Here is a 20604-nt window from a genome sequence, read left to right as displayed (position 1 = left end):
TTCATTTCAGCGTGGTGCTTTTAATTTGATGCCGAGGCACGGGTAATTACTGGCAGAGCCTTGTAAAAGAGAGAAGTGGTTCTGAATTAATGGACGTGTGCGTTACTGGAACTGCACTGATGGGCTCAGTCAAAGGGTCTGAGTTGTTCTGCTGTCTTCTGTTCACGGCCTGCTGTCTTTCTTTATTCGAAAGATAATTTCACCAAACCGTTAATAAAGTTTGAAAGAGTAATAGTGCAGAGGGCATTAAAAATTAGAATACATTAAAAAAAACGGAAGGCAACAAGAATTCGTTTGATTATTTCTCAAAAGGACGGTGCACACACTGCAGCACAAAAAAACATCACACCAAAAATATTCAGATTAGATCATTGTCTCTTATCTTACTCCTATTCTCATTCCAGGTAAATCAGAAATGGTGGTGTGAAAGAAATTCCAAAGATTTTTTTGTGTTGACTAAATAGTCTTGCAATAAAGTGACCACCAAAATTAGGTTGTTATTCTATTGCTAATACACGTGTCTTCTGACCTTCATTATTGTTTCTCCCTCCCAAAAATAAACCACTCACTAATGACAGAAATTTAGAATTCAATCTTATCAATAGGCTTTGTTATTTTGGGATTGAAATGGTCTTTTTGAATTTCTGATTGTGTTCTTTTTTGTCTTATTTATAATTTGACTGGCGTGTAATGTTTTTGAACAAAACAATACAAACCGTGCTTTTAAAGCAAATGAAAAAGGTGATTTTTACCTTTGCCTAGTTTGAAAGCGAGTTCGAAAGTTGAAATGGAACATCTTGGAAACAAAATATTTACTTTTGCATAGTAATTGTTGCTGTTTTTGCCAGTTGTGCCTTTTATAGAGATGCTGTCTTTTTCTACCCTCCCAGAAGCAGAAGTACGAACTCCCCCCTGTCTTCGATTGCCCAATCGAGCGCCAGTAGAGCACCACCTTCTCCGGCAGGCCTTATCTGAGCACAGCTGGCGGTCATATCGGCTGTAGCCTCCCAGTCGTGTATGAACTCCCTCTGCCACACTTCCCTTTTCTCCGTGCGCTTCGGCAGGAAATGATCGCCGCAATGTGATCCAAGCAGCAGTCGGTTATTTCAGCAATTATTTCGAGAGCATGGTGCAGAATACGCAGCAAGCCAAGGCCTGCCTGGGTGACTTTAGGGTTTGGAACTGCAGACTCTATAATAGAGCAGACAGACCTCCCCGGGGGCGGTGAAGCGCGCTGCAAAGCAAAAAGAAACGACGTCTCCTCTCCATTCCAAGAACAGTCAGGATGACAAATGTTACGCGCACGTTTCATGCCATTCGCTTGCGCCAACGAGAAAAAGAAGAAAACACGTTTTGATTCAGGAGGGTTGTTGGGGGGCATTCAGGCATCTTGGTTTTAATTTTTCATTTCGTTTAACGTTGAAAGCTAAAAGTCCTCAGAAATGATCTGGTCACTGCGTTATTTCAGAAAGATATTTAAATAAACGACCTAAAAGAAGTGAAGTTCAACAACAACTAGGTGGTGATTCAAATTATTATTTGCGTATTACCGTTAACATCGTTTGAAATAAGTTATGAAAGGCAAACTTACTTCGCTCTGTATTTTTAGGTAATCAATAAATCACCACAGTCTGTAGAACCACTGAAATTTGGTTTTCACTTACCCTTAACCAGTTGTTCCTAACCCTGGCCTTGGAGGAATAGAGATTGTATATTTCCAAATGTAATAAAAAACTAGCTGGTATCTTGCTAGTTGTACACCAGGAAATGAGATGTTATCCACACGTCAGTGATGTAACTCTTCCAACACTCGCTCAAGACAGAGGTAGTACCCATGGGCTGGAGATTTGTTCATATAAGAAAGGTGACAGAACCAAGTAATTACACATGAATACTTCTGATTCATGTTACAAATGAAACAATTAGAACTAAAGTAAAGGATAATCTATATGGAAAAATGAGGAAAGTGACAGCATGCATTTAGAAAAGGTATGTCTTGCTTCTCATATAAAAATAACCACAGCAGAAGCAGTAAATGAAAGTCAAAAGGCTTTAGATAAAATGTAAGAATGGGCAAAGACATGGCAGATTATATGTAGTGTAGACAAGTGCAGAATACTACATGCAAACAGTAAAAACATCATCTACAAAACACAAAATGGGCATCTCTGACATCAACGAAGCTAGAACTTATGTTGACACATTATTTACATTTTGTGTGGGGAAGCAAATTAAACAGCAAGCAAAAATGTATGACCAGGATACATGTGTTTTCCCAAAGGGTGATGGGAGTGTGGAACAATCTACCCAGGCATGTTGTTATAGCCTGCACCCTGGTTTCTTTTCAAGAACCAATCGGATCAAATCCCTGTATCAGTTAGCTACTAAAGACCGAACAGGCGTATCCATTTGAACTTTTCTTCCATTCTTAACACTGTGTTAAGATCTGGTTTTTGGTCCAGCCCAGTTCTAAATCATAGGTTGACTGCTTCCAGTTTTGTTGCAGATTTGTACTGTACATTTTCTATCAGCTCTGAAAAGGGCCAGTGGGATTTGTAATCGGTATCAGCCCTGTACCAATTTTTATCTTTCATTCACATGTTTTATCTTTCATTCACCTGTAAGTGAGTGGAGTGTCCATAAAAGAACTAAATAAGTATAAGCAATTATTTTTTATTATGTTGCTTGATGCAACCAATCGGACTTCCACAGAAGGAAAAAAGCTCATTGCTGGAGTGTCTGATACAGAGCAAGTCCAGCCAATGGCCAACAAGTTGAGGAGTCAGTAGCCTTGAAGTTGGGCATGTGTGACACTCAGGACTGACTGAAGAAACAAGTTAAATACAAGTCTAAACCACACCTACTCACAGATATACAAAAGCAGATCAATGAAGTCATCAGTTAGCCCTGGTGATGTAGAGCTCAAATTATAATTATAAGCTAACAGATCCAGAGTTCCTCCAGGACCAAGGGTGGGAACCACTATCCTTTACAGCCTTGTCTATGACTCCCTGAATCCTCCTGCTTCTGTGCATCCTATGTGGGCTGTACGTGGATTATAAAAAGGCTTTTGAGAGTAGCAGCGGAAGATACATTTGTAACCTCATTTTGCTCTCCGAAAAAAAAAAAAGTTCTATAAGATTTAACTAATTTCGAAATTCCACTGAGCTGCAATGTGACTTCCCATGTATATATAGTGTATTTTAGAGATACAGTGTACTGTATATATTAACAGATGCACAAACATATATACACACTTGAAGAAGATTCCAGAGCTGAAACGTTGTGTTTTCTCTCTTCTCTTTTCAGCACGGAATAAACCTAGTACATGTTCATATATACAGTATATAAGAATCACATACTGTATATTTACAGATGCGCACACATTTCTACAGTATATAAGAATCATACTGTATATTTACAGATTCAGACACATATCTACAGTATACTGTATAAGAATCACATATTGTATATTTACAGATTTAGACACATTTCTACAGTATATAAGAATCAAATTGTAAATTTACATGTTCAGACCCATATCTACAGTATATAGGAATCCAGTAATAGAGCCTCATAGGCTGGTCCTACTGGAACGCATACGTACCCATGCTTGACAAGTGGGATTACAGGACTAGCTGACTGACAGTAGCCCACTCCCAAGTGCCAGTTCACAAGAAACCTAATGGACACAAGCTGACTAGACTGGTGGCCACACAGCGGCCAGCACTGTGCTGTGCCCTGTGCCTGTTATCGTGTCTTCATCAAGAGCCCCTTGCCTCTTCTTCAATCAGCTTGGCCTGGATGCGCGAGAAGAGGCAAATTTTGGGCGCACTTGTTTCAGAGGACACGTGTGCACTGTGCGCTTCCCTCTCTCAGTGGTACAAGGGCTATATAGCACCGTACCAATCAGTGATTCCAAAAACTAGGTGGGGGAGTCAAACAAAAATAACTGGTCATGCCAAAAGAATATTTAAAAATAATTCTACAGTGAGGTTAAGAGCCGAATTGTGTCTGGACAGGTTTTGCAGTTGGCGTGGAACCCTCGGCCCTCGGTGGAGCTCATTCCCACAGACAACAGCGAATGGGGGTTGTATCTATTCCTGTTCTTTTCATTTTTATTCCACGACTCAGGAGCAAATGTAGGACAGCGTCCTCTTAGAATGTGAAAAAAAAAAATCCATCTGAGCAAATCAGATCCAGTCCCTTTCATACAGGAGGTTTCAGATTGAAAAATCTGCCTGGGCCTTCATCATTCATTAACTTGGATAAATTAGAGTTCAGTTACCGCAGCTAGGCTCTTCGTTTCTGTGAGGTTGAGCATTTCAATTACTGATAATGAAACATGAAAATCAGCATTGAACCACAGAGCACAGATGAAACGCCTTAGATCATATTACTGTCTCCCGGATGGGACATAGCACCTGATTTCCCATCATTTACATATTGGTGTCCATTTTATATTGTACAATGTTGTGTTACATTTGTTTTGTTTGGAACCCTTGGAGTGACTTTAGCTAAAAGGCTTTTAATATACAGTAGAAATTCTCCTCTCCCAAAGAAATAAGCTTGTCAGCACCTGGGTGAACGTTTTTACCAGCTGTTCTGTCTTGATTGAAAGTTTGTTAAAGAGGTGAGGCTATTTAAAACCTACAGTATTTACACAGTACTGGGTGGAGTGGCTTCTTAAACTTGATTAAGTCATTTGAGATGTCCCACTGTACAGACCTGGGCCATGTATTTCATAACACAGCCTTGCTGTGCACAGACCGAGCTGTGTAGAGTTTTGTGAACTTGCACAATAACAAGAGAACAATCATAAGTGGGAGGAACGTTGTCAACCCATCACACTTATCAGGTCAAGCAGAGTTCACACTCAACTTCCTTTGCGCTTATTTTAGACGTGATTTTTTTTTAAGAAGCCGCACTGCACCAGCAAAAAACTCGTCCTCCCACAGGAATCCACAGAGGGGAGGGGCGTCATAACTCAAGGAATTTTAAGAAATGATGCCTCTCAAGGTATTAGACCATAAGAAAGGTAAAGGAAACACCCACTTAGACTATACTGATTTGTTGGTTTCTAGGTGCCAATTGATCTGACTGTTTTATCCAGCTGTTTCTTGAAAGATCAACACCTTTGCTGAACACCTTTGTTCCTAACTTACAATCTCTTTTATTTAAAGAAGTCTAGTTCTTAGTCCTAAAAGCACTACTGTCTTTGTTTTTTTTGTTTTTCTGTGGTATGATATTACCTGTTCAGGGCTAAATAGCTACAGTTTCTCTAGTTTGCAGGGGTAGAACATTGTTGTATGCCTGGGAATTAATATTTTTTGCAGCAGGGTGACCAAAACAGCACACAACAATCTACATGTGGCCTTACTAATGGAGTTTAACTCCCACCTTACTTAATGCTTCATTCAAAGTGTCCGTCATGAATATGGTACCTAACGTATCTTTTCTGTTCATCTTGAACTCTCTTCCTTTTCTCTACAGGTGCCATTTGTCCCTTCTATTTGAGTCAGAAATGTTAGGAAAGTGAGCGTTGTGGTGGTGCAGTGGTCAGCGTTACTGCCTTGTAGTGCTGGGAGCCTGAGTTCAATTCAAGACTCGGGGTGCTGTCTGTGTGGAGTTTACACTGTATATGTTCCCCTGCTGCTTCAAATTCCTCCCACAGTTTAAAGACACACTGGTAGGTTCATTGGATTCTGGGAAAAGTGGCCCTGTTGTGAGTGTGTGTGTCTGTGTGTGCCCTCTGATGGACTAGCCTCCCATACAGTATGTATCCCACCTTGTGCCTGTTGCTTTCTGGGATAGGCTCCTGCTCCCCTTCAACTCTGTAGTGGATAGAGGAGTTAGAAAACAGATGGATGGATGTTGGAAAAGCAAGAACCTGCAGATATGCCTGTAATTTTACTGTTCACATTACTACCCCCCTCATAAAGAAGCCAAGAAATTAAAGATGATTCTCACCAAACAAAAAAGAAAAAAAGTTTTTTTGTCTTCTTTTCTGCTGCTGGTGCATATTACTGTATAAAAGCAAAAAAGAAGAAAATCACAAATAGCTCAGGCTGTATGAAGTTTAGAGGAAGTGTGGCCATTTTGCTATTTTGCTATATGAACACTCAGAATAAAAGGCCTCTACAACACTTGTCTAGTAGAAAGACCTAAGAAGTGGATTGTGTGTCATGAGGCTTTCAAACAAGGACATGAACAATCTTTTAAAGCTCAACGAGAGGAGGCCGGAGGGCTGGGAGGTGGCCCGAGAGTGCTCTCACCCAGCTGAGCTATGATTAATCTTACTGAGGAAACAGAGCTCTTGAGCAATGGTCAAATACATCATCATACCAAAGCAGATCTTCTGTGGGCTAGTTTGTTTAGTACAGTAATACTCTGCTTAGCCAGTGTCTGAACTTGCATTTATTGGCTCCTATTGGCTGGTGACTGTAATGGGAACAAATCCCTGTAACACCTCAGATACAGCTGGGATTCTGACAACACTGGATCAGGAGACAAAGCAGTTCTGGGTAGGGAAGTGTGTAAGGAGACCTGACTCTGTGAACTGACACACAAGTTGAGTGTGATGTGATTCACAAAGGAGACTAGGTGTATACATACAGTATTCTAAGTAAACATATCCCTTCTCCTGTGAAGAGTTAATCAGTATTGTTAATGTACTGAAGGCACATTTCTTCTGTTATTTATGCCCTATACATTTCATGACATGTACTGGAGGACAACTGAATGCAAACAACAGCTCTCAAGTACACACATTACCTCAGTGCACAATAAACCTTCTTGAGGGAGCAGACTGGCAGGGATTTGAGTTGTGGAATTAGGCTGTGCTGCTAGGTTTTGGGGATGCACAGAAGAGAATCGAACTCCAAATAACTAACCCTTGGTAGGCATCACCCTGGAGCCTGGCCTTCTTAAAAACCACATTGTCATTAATACTCCGAAGGGTTGGGTGCAAAGTGTGGGCCAGCATTCCTTATGGTGCAGAGAATGTTTGACATTCCCCAGCTCTCATGGTCACTATGAATGAGTCATTTGATTTTCTTCTGGGCCAGACTAGACACAGGGGTCCACTTATAGGCAATAGAAGAGTTAGACAGTTCAAGGGTTTTGTCTTCTTCTTAGCTGCATAAAAAGATGTCTTCTTTTAATTCTTTGTTTCAAATCATGCAGTAGGTCCTAGATGACCCCAGTAGAAAAGCTATATTCATGTAGACAACTCTATTTAACCTTCAACGTTCATAGTTGTCTCCTGCTACAGTTTATGTGCAAAATTGTCTGCTTGGTTGTCGTGAGCTGTTTTCTGCCTTTGCAGGTTCTTCGGCGTTCTTAATCGCGCAGTTACAAAATCTGTAGCACACCTGGGGTCACTCAGGGGTGCGATGCTTTTGCAGATGAGACACCCCCCTCAGCTTTACAACAAACCTAAGCAAATCTTCAGTCACAAATTTCACAGCAGCTGACTTTGGTCAGTATATGACTGAATGGAGTATAAATGCTGTTTATCCTTATTATTTACTATATAGGAGAAAATGATAGAACTTCTTCAACCTCTGTGTTTTTAAATGAAACATATAGAAATGATAATTGAAATATTATATATTGAAAAATATAGCGAAGAGCTGTGAGCTATAAAAAGTTGAGACGGTCAACACAGTCAAAATGTCTGCTGCTCAGTCCCACTACACTTTGAAACGCACACAAAAATATGATGACTGGCACTCGACAGGTGAGCAGATATACAGGGTGTCTACTTTTTCCTCAGCAATGACTGTTTATGGGTTGTGTCTTCACCATGCTGGTTATAAAAAAGATATGATTTTTGAACAGGTAAAAGGAATGGAAGGGTAGACTACAGCACAGCATCATAGCAAACAGACAGCCCAGAATTAAATTACCTTGTCAACTGATCTTTCCCAGAGACTCTGAATTTCTTTTAATTCTTTGTTTCAAATCATGCAGTAGGTCCTAGATGACCCCAGTAGAAAAGTTATATTCATGTAGACAACTCTATTTAACCTTCAACGTTCATAGTTGTCTCCTGCTACAGTTTATGTGCAAAATTGTCTGCTTGGTTGTCGTGAGCTGTTTTCTGCCTTTGCAGGTTCTTCGGCGTTCTTAATCGCGCAGTTACAAAATCTTTAGCACACCTGGGGTCACTCAGGGGTGCGATGCTTTTGCAGATGAGACACCCCCCTCAGCTTTACAACAAACCTAAGCAAATCTTCAGTCACAAATTTCACAGCAGCTGACTTTGGTCAGTATATGACTGAATGGAGTATAAATGCTGTTTATCCTTATTATTTACTATATAGGAGAAAATGATAGAACTTCTTCAACCTCTGTGTTTTTAAATGAAACATATAGAAATGATAATTGAAATATTATATATTGAAAAATGTAGCGAAGAGCTGTGAGCTATAAAAAGTTGAGACGGTCAACACAGTCAAAATGTCTGCTGCTCAGTCCCACTACACTTTGAAACGCACACAAAAATATGATGACTGGCACTCGACAGGTGAGCAGATATACAGGGTGTCTACTTTTTCCTCAGCAATGACTGTTTAAGGGTTGTGTCTTCACCATGCTGGTTGTAAAAAAGATATGATTTTTGAACAGGTAAAAGGAACGGAAAGGTAGACTACACCACAGCATCATAGCAAACAGACAGCCCAGAATTAAATTACCTTGTCAACTGATCTTTCCCAGAGACTCTGAATTTGAATATAAGGTAAATAAACATTTGTCGAAGTTCAAGTAGGCGGCTGCGTCAGCATGTGTAGGCTGCGAAGGAACAAGTACAGGTTTATTCCATGCTGTAAAGAGAAGAAAATAAAAACAACGTTCAGGCTGTGGACCCTTCCAGGACACCTGGATTAAAACCTGAATGCCAAAACGTGTTTCTTTTCTTCTCTTTTCAGCATGGAATAAACCTTTACTTGTTCCTAAACATTTGTCTACTGCCTTACAGCATGATAGGGACCTTAGAATAGAAAATTTTCAAGAGTAAAAGCTGACCATCTGATTGAACACTTAGCTGTTATTTACAAAGGACTGACTTTTCCGTAGCCTGTTTGTTCTTAGTTTACAAAAGCAATCAGTGGTCATTTATGCTCAGCATACGTAAAAAAGAAATGGTTCAATTATCACTATAATTCCTATAATAATTTTAGCTATTTTGTTTACTAAAAAATAAAAATATTTTTTTTGTTTTGAGACAAATATTACAAAATTGTAACGTTTACCAACATCTTTTTTGCCTGTTCTGGATGTTGCCTGTATCTGATTCTGTTGTGTGTGTGGTGGAGGAGAACTTTATTTCTTGGCTTAGAGAAAAGTGCTCTGATGATTGAAATTGTCAGGGACCAGACAGAACAGAAAAAGGTGACATTCTCTAGTCTTAGGGGTTGCCAATGCAGCTCTTCCATTTCACTGTCATAAAATTATGTCTACAAAAATGGGTTTTTAAGGATCCCAAATGATTGCGGCTATGCTCATTGCTTGCACCTGGAATTTGTGAGTCTTTTTTTAAAATTGGGCATAAAAGAATTTGGGCTAAAATAAAGTAAAAAATGAAGTCCTCACAAAATCGGAGAGGATTCTTTTTTTACGTCACATCTCCTGTTCGGGGATGCTCTACACTCTTATAAAAAGCTTTCCATCCGATATTGATTCCACACTCAGAAATGGTATTGCAGATATAGCAGATGACCTCTCATCATATTAACATAAAGTTGTAAGTTAATTTAAAAACATTTTTAACATAATAATAAACGATTGTTATAAATATTACTTATCTTAATAATCCAATTCTCTCATTGTTTCTAAAGGCCGTTTAATTCTTTAATGTACTCCTGCAATTTGCAGGACTCTTTGTGGCTAAATGCCAGGAATTTCTTCTGCTAGGATGTGAAGCCGATATGCAGACAACGAAAACATTGGAAACCGTGCTGCATCTTGTTTTTATAAGGACATTTATTTGATTTACGATGGCAAAAAGAGAAAGACGACTGGAAAACGCACCTCATCTGTTTGCACAAATGTAATGCGTAAGTATGGTGCATAACGTCCCACCATACATTTTTATGACAAAGGTTTTGCAATTACAGCACATATTACATACTTAAACATGTAGTAAGACTTTAAATATTATACGACGGCTGTTGTGTGTAATTGCGTAGCGTAAAGACGTAGTATTTTGCTTTATTTTCACGCTGTATGGATGCTACACAGGAACATAAGCCATCGGCAGTCTCGCCTTTCTCTCTGTCCAGTTGTAAATTCAGTTTGTGACTGGTGCTGAAACCGAGGCTGCAACGTCATGCAAAAACTCAAAACCTCACCCAGATAGGAGAGATCGAGAGAGCAGGGCGAGAGGCGCAAACAGATTGGAGCGGCGGAGAGGACGAAACTGTAAGTACTGTATCTGCTTTTATTGTAACTTTTCTACGTTATCTGGAAAAGAGAGGCCGTTGGGAGCGCGTTTCCGAGGCTTTTTAATGTTGACACGAAATGCCGGCGAGGCGGCGGCGCGATAGCCTCTGCGCCGTTGAATACGGGAACCGGTTTTAAAAAAAACGCATTAAAACACGGTTTGCGGAAGAGCAGGTCAAATGTCTCTAAAATATGGCGGAGCTGGGGTGGAAGAGCCCCCAACTCCTAATGTTTTACTTCACAGCGTTTCTCCGGGGCTGCCGTGGCCGCATACTGAACTTCTGAGCTCTGAAAACGTGAAGATGAACCCCCGCCTGGGTGGCAGGAGGCTTGGGGAAATGGCGTTGTGTTGTGTTTTAGCCTGTGACAGCGGAGAAGTTCAAACGGAAATGGAAAAGTTGTCGAGATTGTAGTTCACATTACGAATTCTTTTGGTGTCTCCGGTTCCTAGTCACAATAAAACCCAGCTAAGCAGGCCCGTTTTAGAGTTGGAAGATCTGATTGCTAGCTTTGTGAATCGGAGGAAAGCGAACTAGTGGCAGATGAAGCGTTATTTTACCGGGGTGCGCGTTTTGCAGGCTTGTTGTAAGCAAAGCACTCATTTGGTGTGATGTTCCTGATAACGTGCCCCGCCTAGTTCACAACTGAGTGGGGATAAGGCGAGGCGTCCTCAAGGGGGATCTTTGAGTTTTTCGTCCAAATGTCACTTGATTAGCCCTCACGAAGACACACGTACGAAGAAATGGTCATTTAAGGACTTAAATTAAAACTGGCAAGGAGCCTCGAACAAATGCGATATCTTGAAAAGGGCGAAATCTTTTATCAGTTGGATGCATTTCCTTAAAATCGTCGATTCCGGGTTTTTTTCTGACACAAAGAGGCGTTTTTCCTTTACCCGATGAATGCTGTGATGTGTGGCATGAAAGAATATTGCGCTAAATGTATGCACGGTTTGTCATTTTCTGATTCGATTAAACATCTTGGGTGGTCGTCAGGAGTTTATGCATCGTAGAACAATTTAGTCCCATGTGGCCCAGCTTTAAGCCATCAGCAGACTCGTACCCTGAATTTAATAGGCCTTAGTTTTCGTAGGAGTATAGTTTCCCGTTAAGTTTGTTTTACACGAGTTTCATGGAGCTGTGACCAAACTTTTGTTACCCTTCCATTTTCGCTGGACAGCACGCTGTGTTTTATCCCACCGAGCAAGTTGAGTTTCTTGAATTCGAGTTTGATCGTATGCATCTGTACAAGTATGTGCAGACATCGAAGAAGAGATATTACAATTACCACTCTTTGTCAGTCTTGGATTTTGAACGTTATATGTTGAGCATGTACTCTCTTTTCCCCCAGCATACTGATTCTGGCTGATGGAGAATGCAAAATACTGTCTAACCTCTCTCTAAGTGAACTGTTTTTGTTGTGTGGGTGCGATTGATGTTGGATAAAGTCTGCTGATACATTTTGATGTATTGGTGAGCAAGGTTTTCCTTGAAATGTTACCCGCGCCATTACAATTTTCCCAAGTCCCAGAAGTTTGGCGTTGTTAAAATTCAGATCTGCGCATGGATTGTCTTTGTGTCTGACCATGAAAATGGCATCACTGGTTATCATCTCCATTTCTCCATGGTCTGCTTTCTCCATGCGTTGCAACAGAAAGCATGCTCAGGTCTTGCCTTTGGGAAAGGAAATGGTCCTTGTCTTTATTTCTCCACTCGGGGATCTGCTGCTGTCTGCATGCATGCTAGTAATTCTCTGTTAGCTTGTCTGATGTTTTGTGACACTCCTGCACTGAGCTGCTTTTCTCAAAATCCAGTACCAGGAAATGTGCAGGGAACGCAAATTAATATTTGCCTCCGTAATGCAGCACACATGCAATTTCCCTCGTCTCTTCCTGTAGTTCGGCATTGGGAAGACATATCAGATGCCATTTAGGTTAGGACACTCAGTCAGCAGTGCAGATAGCAATCAAGAAGCAACAGCTGTGGGATAGCATACCACTCTGCAACAAGTGGGACTGATCTATAAAGGTGCACAACAAGCTCCCCCTCCGGTTTTAAAGAGAATCTGCTGAAGAGCCGGGCATCCTCCTAGGAGAGCAATAAAACAAACCGATCGGGATTCAGCAGGTCCGAGTGTCCCGTCTCCTGAAACTCTATACTGCGAGTGCAGAAGGCATCTCCCGGCCTTCAGCAGAACCGGGGTAGGTTGGATGCGTTGGATTACATAAGGGCACCTTGAGCAATTTGGGCTGTCGTTTGCACAAGCAAGTCAGCGTGTCGTTTGGCACACGCGTGTCTGTGGTTCTCCTTTGTCCGTGAAGAAATGCGGCGGCAGCTTGAGTGGGGCCCCTAGTACCGATTGAAGCATAGAAAGGAAAAAAAAGAATTATTGATTCGTCTTTATTCTCTTAAAAGGCTTAGGAGAGCACATTGTGGCGCGTTTGCTGGCTGATGGCCCAGTGGAATGTTACCCTGCAGTCTGTCCCACCTTCCGTGTAAAAGGACGTCACTGAGTGAGCGCACCGTGCCAGTGTGACCTCCTCGTGTCCTGTACGAGGTTCAGGAAGGAACTCCGTGCTTTGGCGTGTCCGCGTGTCTCTTTGCTTTCCGCAGAATGCCGCCAGTGGGACTGCTTTTACAGAGCTGTTGGACCAGATGGGGAAGCGGTGTCTTGTTTGGGTTTGAACCCCTTTTTGAAATGCGATTTACTATTAAAAGTCATTAAGAAACGATTTAGGGATCATTCCGCACTGCCTGCCCAGCAACTGGTTGTAAAGGAACCTGTAGCCCAGGGGAATGGTAATGGAATGGTCCACATATTCAAGATGAAGATGGTTGGGACATAGTGTATCTAAGAATATATTTGAGCAGTGTGCTGTGCGTTATTATAGTAAGATCCACTGCACCTAGCAGAACTCTGAGAAGCCCTGGGTGGTTGTTACTTAAATAACCAGACATAAAGCACTGAAACTGCCGTGACGTAGATGAATGTGCTCTGTACTGATTAAGATTAATAGTTTGTCTTTTTTAAGTCTCAAAGGACCTCATGGTACTGGCCAGTAAACTCTTGTGAGACCTGATCATATTAAAATTTATGCAACGTGCTAGATTAAGGACTACTTAATGAAGGGCTTCTAACGAGAAGTGGTGATTTAAGCAAGGGAAACATCTAAGATTACCTATGCGTGTGAAATCCAGGCCCGGTACAGAAATTCTGAATTCCTGTTGCTGAAGAGAGCAGGAATATGGCCTTAGCTGTTGCATCTCACAGGGGCTGTCTTATTGAGTTTTTCGCTCTTACAGCACTTCCTCTTTAAGGGGCATGCACATTTCTGTGCAAGACTTTTTAGGCCAATGCATTTCACAGCCACCTTCAATAAAGCTGATTCAGAATTCTGTTCTTTCTCCATCTGACTTCAGGTTTGAAATTATCAGTAATCTCAGTTTTGCGGATGTTTTGTTTTTTTGTCCCTGTGTGTTCCCATGGCGCTACAAATCCAATACTAGTTTCTCTAATAAGATTGCAGAAGTGAAACACTTTTAATCTTGATTATTTTGTCTCTATGTGTTTGTCGTGAACTCTTGAGTGCAGGGCACAGAATACATTCAGTGTAGGAGGCGTAAGATTCTGAAATACGTTTTTGTTGGACACTGTTAAAGGGTGCTTTATATAAATACCTGCTAAGAAGTTGGAAGGCTGAAAAATAGTTCTTAATTCTTTCTCATATTGCTCAGGTTACTCATCAAAAGGTTCCATTTTTCTTTACAGTACTGCATGTCACATCAGGAACCTGGGGGGAATTGTATTGTACTGTACTTCCTTACAGAAGGAGTCAGAAACATGAGACATAGTGACATCGCAGAGAATATGACCATTTCTTTCTTGATGTGCCTTTGATCACAATATTAAAATACAAAAAAAGCAGTCTTGGGTGTTTCCTCCCATGCTGGGTGTTGTTACATTTGGGAACCCACTGGAATCACTCGAGCTCATGTGATGAAGACAGCGGAAGGGACGTGCGCTGTTGTATTTGAGACTGTAATCTCTTTCCTGTGTGTGACCATGCTCTCTGTGGAACTCTGTGTACAATAAGGGGAACCTAGTAACAGCTGAAAGATTCTGGCTCCTCAGCTTAAATAAATACAATAGGATTGCAGGCTCAGTGACTGTGCAGTATACCTTCACAGATCATTCTCTCCACTCTTTCTTTCTTTAGGGATTTTTGGGGTTGTTTATCTATGTCTCCCAGGCAGCTGTAAAACAGATTTTTTGTGTGTGCCAGAACTAAAGAGTAGGGTGCAGTGTCATCGCTGTCCTTTACAGATAATGGTGAGCCATATGCAAATATGACTGCAAATATGACCTTTCCATGTTAAGGTCGCACTTGATAAATGATGTTGAGTCTTTTTAGGTACAGACGAAGAAAAAAAAACTGAAGCAAAACCGGTGAAGACACACGAGTGGCAAATATCCACTTTTGTTTGGAGCGATTCTTGCAGTCCAGCTTAAGGATTTTACTGTGGTGTGCATGTTGGACTTTTCTTATAGATAACAAGTAGATTTGATGCAGACAGGCCCTGGAAGAGATCACCTCGCCTCAGTGTTTTGTACAGCGCTAACTACAGATGTGAGAACGGACGTGGTGAAGTATGTATCTGCTTCAACGCAGATTCACCTAATTGAGGTCTTCTGTGTATTTCCCTCTTATCTTGAGATCCTCAGAGTAGTTTGAGCTTCACACTCCCCCCTACCCAGTCTGTTTTTTTGCAAATATCCATAATAAAGTTAAGGTTCAGATGTATTTTGGTTCAAAAACATGTTTCTCTCTGCCTCTCTAGTGCTTCTGCCAGTAAAAACCATTGATGGGTATGATTCCTATAAAGACAACATCTGTCATGTCTTTAGAATTGCAGTTAAGTGGGAGCTGGTCTACGAGAAGTATTTATTTTCTATCAAGTGCTGATTAATTATTGCTTTTAGTTCCTCTGGCTTTTCTGTGGGAGCAGCTCCTTGATTTAGCATATATCAGTTCCAGTTCTGAAATGGGGGATATTGCTAATCAATTGCAAAGGATTCATCATAAGGGTTTGCATTAGGTAGCAAGTTTAGATTTAGCTTTGCCTGCTATACCTAAAGTTGTGCTTCACTCAAGCTATCTTTTCTTAAAACAGAATTAGTTCCCTCAAGCAGGTAGACCGAAACAAAATCGAATATAGATTGGTAAATGAGTGGGTTTTGTCGGCAGTGATGTTTCGTGGAAATGTATTCAACCTCAAAGATATAAAATTCCAAATATATTTAGTGCTGCCAGGGTAACACTTTTAGAGAAGTACCTTTTATCTTCCTGGTTGTCTTTCAGGCTCCTGTTACAGTGCATCAGATCAGAGCATAATGAAGCAAATAAGCAGCGCATTTGCATTTTAAAGAGTGCCGATGTTCAGGAGCTTTGACATCGGAGTAGTGGGGTGTAGGATACAAAATGACGTGGAGGCTGAAGAGCGAAGGGTTTATAGTAACTAACCCGCAATACACCCCATCTCTTTCAGGCTGAGAAGAGAAAGAAAGGCTTCCTCTCGTACGTCTTTAAGGCCCGCAGTATGAAAATCTTCAAATCGTGCCATTCTTTTTAACCCTGCCTTGCCTTCTTCCAAAGATAGTCACGTGTATGTTTTAGCGGCTTCAAAATGGAATTTTCCCCGCAGGTATTTAGTAACCAGTCCTTTCCAATTTTTATCTATACTTCTGTTAAATGGCAGCGAATGACCTTGTTACTAAAGCGAGAGTTGTTTGCTTTTTACTGCCCTGTCTACTTGCCATTTGTCCCATGATTGCAGTGCTTTAGAAAAGAAGTTCCTTTTGTCAGTGGGCTCTGTATTAATAAAGATATTTCTTATGGCTGGTCAGTAATCTAATATACCATGACACTCTTCTTGAGCTCCAGGGCATCGTGGGCTGACTGACAGAGTGGCAGCATTTCAGTAACCTTTCCTGCGTCTGCTGCCTGTCAGAGATAAGAGGGCATGTTTGTCGTAAAACTGTCATGCGTGTGTATATGTTGCCTGAACTGTTACCAAACTCAGAAAGTTCAAAGAGTCTCCATCTCGAATACCAAATAAACAAAAAAATTGGTGCCCGAGCCAAAGCCATCGTTCCACCGCGAGCCGTCCGATTTGCATACACCACCACAGTGCCCAGATTCACCTCCCACACCAACAGCAACAGAAAGATTGAAGAAATCCAGCCCTTCTCTTCCCGTCTTTTTTTTTTTTCCTTGTCAAGAAGGAAACAAAAAAACACTTCTGCTCGACTGTTTGTTCTTCTTTGTTGTCCTCCGCTGTTCTACATGGCTTCTGTGTTGACGCACCAGCACACAGCCCCTGTTCTGTTCCTCGCAGGGCTTTCCTGGAATGGATTCTTTGAAAGGAAGCACTGAGGAGTTGGAGCTGCTGTATACCCAACAAGTGGACTTCAAAGCCACATCAGCAGGCAAGCTTCTCATGAAAGACTGCTACAGCTTGCTGCCACCATTTCACTACTGGACACAGCCATTCAATACAGGCAGTGGAGAACAGCACCCGCCAAGTGCTGTTGAATGTCGATGGGACATTTTGGAGTAATTATGAAGCACCTGGTGTTTTTAGTGCTTATAATGAGTGGGTTACAGAGCTTAGACAATTAAACAATTAAAGTGTGAAACTACTTTTTGATTATAAATTATTTGTGGTACCAGAATTTCTCCCTCTCTGTGCCCTCTGACTTATGAGAAAAGGCATTTCTATTCCTCAGTCAAATTATTGTGTGATACACTTAGACAGTTACATTCCCTGATGTATACAGATGAGTGTAGTTAATCCTGTTGGTATGGACATTAGGGTCTATTGAAGTTTTTTTTTTAAAAAGCATCATATTCACTTCCTGCTTCACCCACTGTACTGTATTTAGAAATTCAGTAGAAATAGAAAGGAGAACAATAATTTCTTAATTTTTTTTTTATCGTGCAATGATGATGGCACAAATTGTTGTGAATCATATAGCTTCAAGTATAGAATAAACTTACAGGTTTTCCAAACATGTACTTGACTGCTTCTGGTGTACTAGAGCTTGAAAGAGTGTCTTAACTTTAGCATTTCGCTAAAATAGAAAGAGATGATCACTCTGTGTTCCCTCAGCTTTCTGACTGCCTTGAGTGATAAGAATACACAAGGTTACAAACAAGAGGAGGCCATTTTTCCAATAAAGCTCATTTGTGTGAAGGTAGCTAATTGATCCATGTTTCACTGTTAATTCGAGAGAAGTCAATTGAGTTGACTTTTTGTCAGTGCTTTTGAGGATCCAGATTACTTGTATAATGTTCCTTCATTGTTTTCCTTGTTTAAAACTAAAAAGGTTCAGTTGTTTCTGCTTGTCAGTGTAGGACATTTCGTTCTGTTGAGAATGGCTTAAAAAAATGAAAACGCTTACTTAAACACCAGGCTTTTATCTCTTTTATCACACAAATGGCCTATGTCAGGGTGTTTTCCCAGCCTTAAATTGTCATTTTGTTTTTACTTTGCAGCATCTATAGGTTTTGCTATCCCTCCTGTTTTGCTAATTTTACTAGTCTACTAGCTATGCCAGAACCTAAAGTATGGATATTAAACAAAAGCAGTAATGGTACTAATACGGATCCCTGTGGTACTCCACTAATTGTCACCCCAACCTTGAATATTCATCCCATATCTGAACCATTTAAATGAATAATTTCCATCCAAAGATACCATACAATATCTTGGTTGCCTGCCTCCTCGTAACTGACAATCTGCCTTGCGGACCTTCATCGGTAACCTTATGAAAATCTAAATATCTATTCATTCAAACACCTCCAACAAGTTAAGAGCTCCATTCATTCATTTATAACTTCTTCTGTTCAGGTTTACAGTTAAGATGATCTACTCTTTCCATAACCCTCCATGTAATAAGAACAGGACTTGAGGAGTTCAGTTTTGTCACTATGTCTACGGATGGGTGGAACATTTAGCATTTTCCAGTCAGTAGGGATTTCCCAAAGTGATGTTGCATCTGAACTTCTGCTGAAGTTGAGAACATTTTTGTTATTCAAAAAGACATATGCTCTTAGTTCAGTTTTTAGCAAGCATTTGGAAGGATGAGTGATGAGTGGGTGGTTCTCTGATTTTCATTTGGCACAAGTTTAAGACCCATTACGTTTCCAGTATCCTTGCTGGAATATCAGGAGCTGGAACAAGCAACTTCTCCTCCCTCTAAAATGCTGTAGCATGCATGTCCCAGCAATTTTATCTGAGATTTAAACATTTCCCCCACACTCGGAAGCTTTAACAAATTTCTTTGTTTTGGTCACAGATTGACCAGTGGAGTTAAACCTATGCAGCAAGATGGATTATTATTTTTTATATTGATGACGGTCCTTCAGGTTATTTGACCTAAACTATCTAATACAAGAATTCTGTTTGACAATTATAAGAAGCCTTTGCGGCAATAAAATCTCAAATTTAGATTTTGAGCATTTAGAGGTCACATAAGTCATGTGCTGTTAATGTTTGTTAAACTGTTTTAATATCATTTGTAAGCTTTTAAGCATGCTCTTACATTTTTCAGTGTAGAATTGTGATGTCTTTACTATGAAAGGAGTCCGCATGTCATCTGACTTGGTTTACGGGTGGAATAGAGGTCGATCAGGTACTGAGAGAGTTGTTAGTATCGCTTTCAGGGATACTTGTAGGCTGTGTGTGTCCGCCCTGTGCCGTGGACGAGGAGTGAACATCTGTAGTATCTCCTCTCTCTCTTAATTCATGCATACAGCAAACAGGATTATTTGTCTAGGGCCACGTGGTTAACCTTAAGTGATGTGGGTTTACGTATGTGACTTGTCTAACAAGTTAAAGAACACAAGAACCGAACAGCTTGATAAGTCAAGAGTCATTTGTGTGGCGTCTCTCTTAAGGGTTCCTTCAGAGCTGGCAGTGGAAAGAGGCACTTCCTCTGCTCCCTGCCCACCGGACCTGGGAGCTTGCTCGCTGCCCAGTTCCAACGAAGAGCACGTCTGATGCATCTGACCTGATCTGAAAGCACCTGCGCTCATCTGACGTTTTGGTGAAATGATAGCAGGGCCGTCGTTTGTGATGTGTTGAGTGTTTACCAGCAACTGCGCGTCAACTGCAGAGGACACTGTACTGTGGATCAGCACCTACCCGCGGAGACTTCCTTATGGGGGAAACAGTTCAATTTACATCACCTAGAATTCATTGGTTAAAAAAACTTGTCAAAACATGGAATTATAAAAATGGAATTAAGAAAAATACAACTGTTCGGAGGTGTGGAATCATTTTTTCACTTTTCCTAGGAGAAAAGGGTAAAAGGTTCCGTAAACCCTGCCTGTTGTTAGAATATTAAAATCATATTTTGTGTTAGACGGTAGCCATGTGCTTGGTTACATTTGATTAGGCTATTCAACTCCACAGTGAAGTGCAGATGAGAGAACTTGTACCTGCTGCTTTTTAAAGAATTCATGGGGAGAAATGAATATTACTGAACAGTTCCTTAAGGGACTAAAAACTCATGATGAAATGCGGAACTGTCTTTTAGCAGTTCACAGTGACTGGCTAAACTTTTTTCAGAAAGTAATTAAAGATTGTAATCCTTTTTTCTTTATTTACCTTTTTTAGAGTGAAATTAACTTCTGCATTGTTCCTGTTAAAGTAACTCTCGCATAAAAACTCTCCTGTGGCACTTGGTCATGTGCGTGCTGTTTGATGAATCGAGAAAAAGAAGTAGAATCTTTAACCTACATTATCCGTGGTTCACAAAAAGTAAAATAGCTAAATGACTAAGCTTTGCTAATACTAAAAACTATATCAAAGGCGGTTACAGGTTATGTAGTTCATTCTGCAGACGAAAGAGTTATAATACTTCCTGAACGATATATTGCCTGAAGGAGTTTTGCAAGAGCAGTGCTGGATTATACCATTGTTTCTCTGTCTGATCCATCAGCTCCTCTTAAAAGCTGGCCAGTCAGATGATTTCACTTGTCCCTGGTCATTTGTGGTTTTTTTTTTTAAAGATGCAATCGGTGATGGTAGCTTCATTTTTGTTTTCTTTCTGCTGTTTGGGTAGTGCAGCTGTAGGGGCCAGACGAAATGAGGG

General features: G+C 40.7%; 1 protein-coding gene across 1 annotated transcript in view; it reads left to right on the top strand.

Annotated features, from left to right (window-relative positions):
- Window positions 1–10288: 10288 nt before the first annotated feature.
- The window catches only part of LOC102697231 (ras-related protein Rap-1b), a 58740-nt gene continuing 48424 nt past the window's right edge, over window positions 10289–20604 (top strand). Inside the window, exon 1 of the mRNA XM_015352857.2 lies at window positions 10289–10425. The gene's annotated coding sequence lies outside the window, so the exon portion shown is untranslated. The remainder of the gene's footprint in view (window positions 10426–20604) is intronic.

Source organism: Lepisosteus oculatus, chromosome 7 (assembly GCF_040954835.1).
Source record: "Lepisosteus oculatus isolate fLepOcu1 chromosome 7, fLepOcu1.hap2, whole genome shotgun sequence".
NCBI classification, from domain to species: domain Eukaryota; kingdom Metazoa; phylum Chordata; class Actinopteri; order Semionotiformes; family Lepisosteidae; genus Lepisosteus; species Lepisosteus oculatus.
Note: the sequence above shows the minus strand (reverse complement) of the source record. Positions and strands in the feature narration are given on the sequence as shown.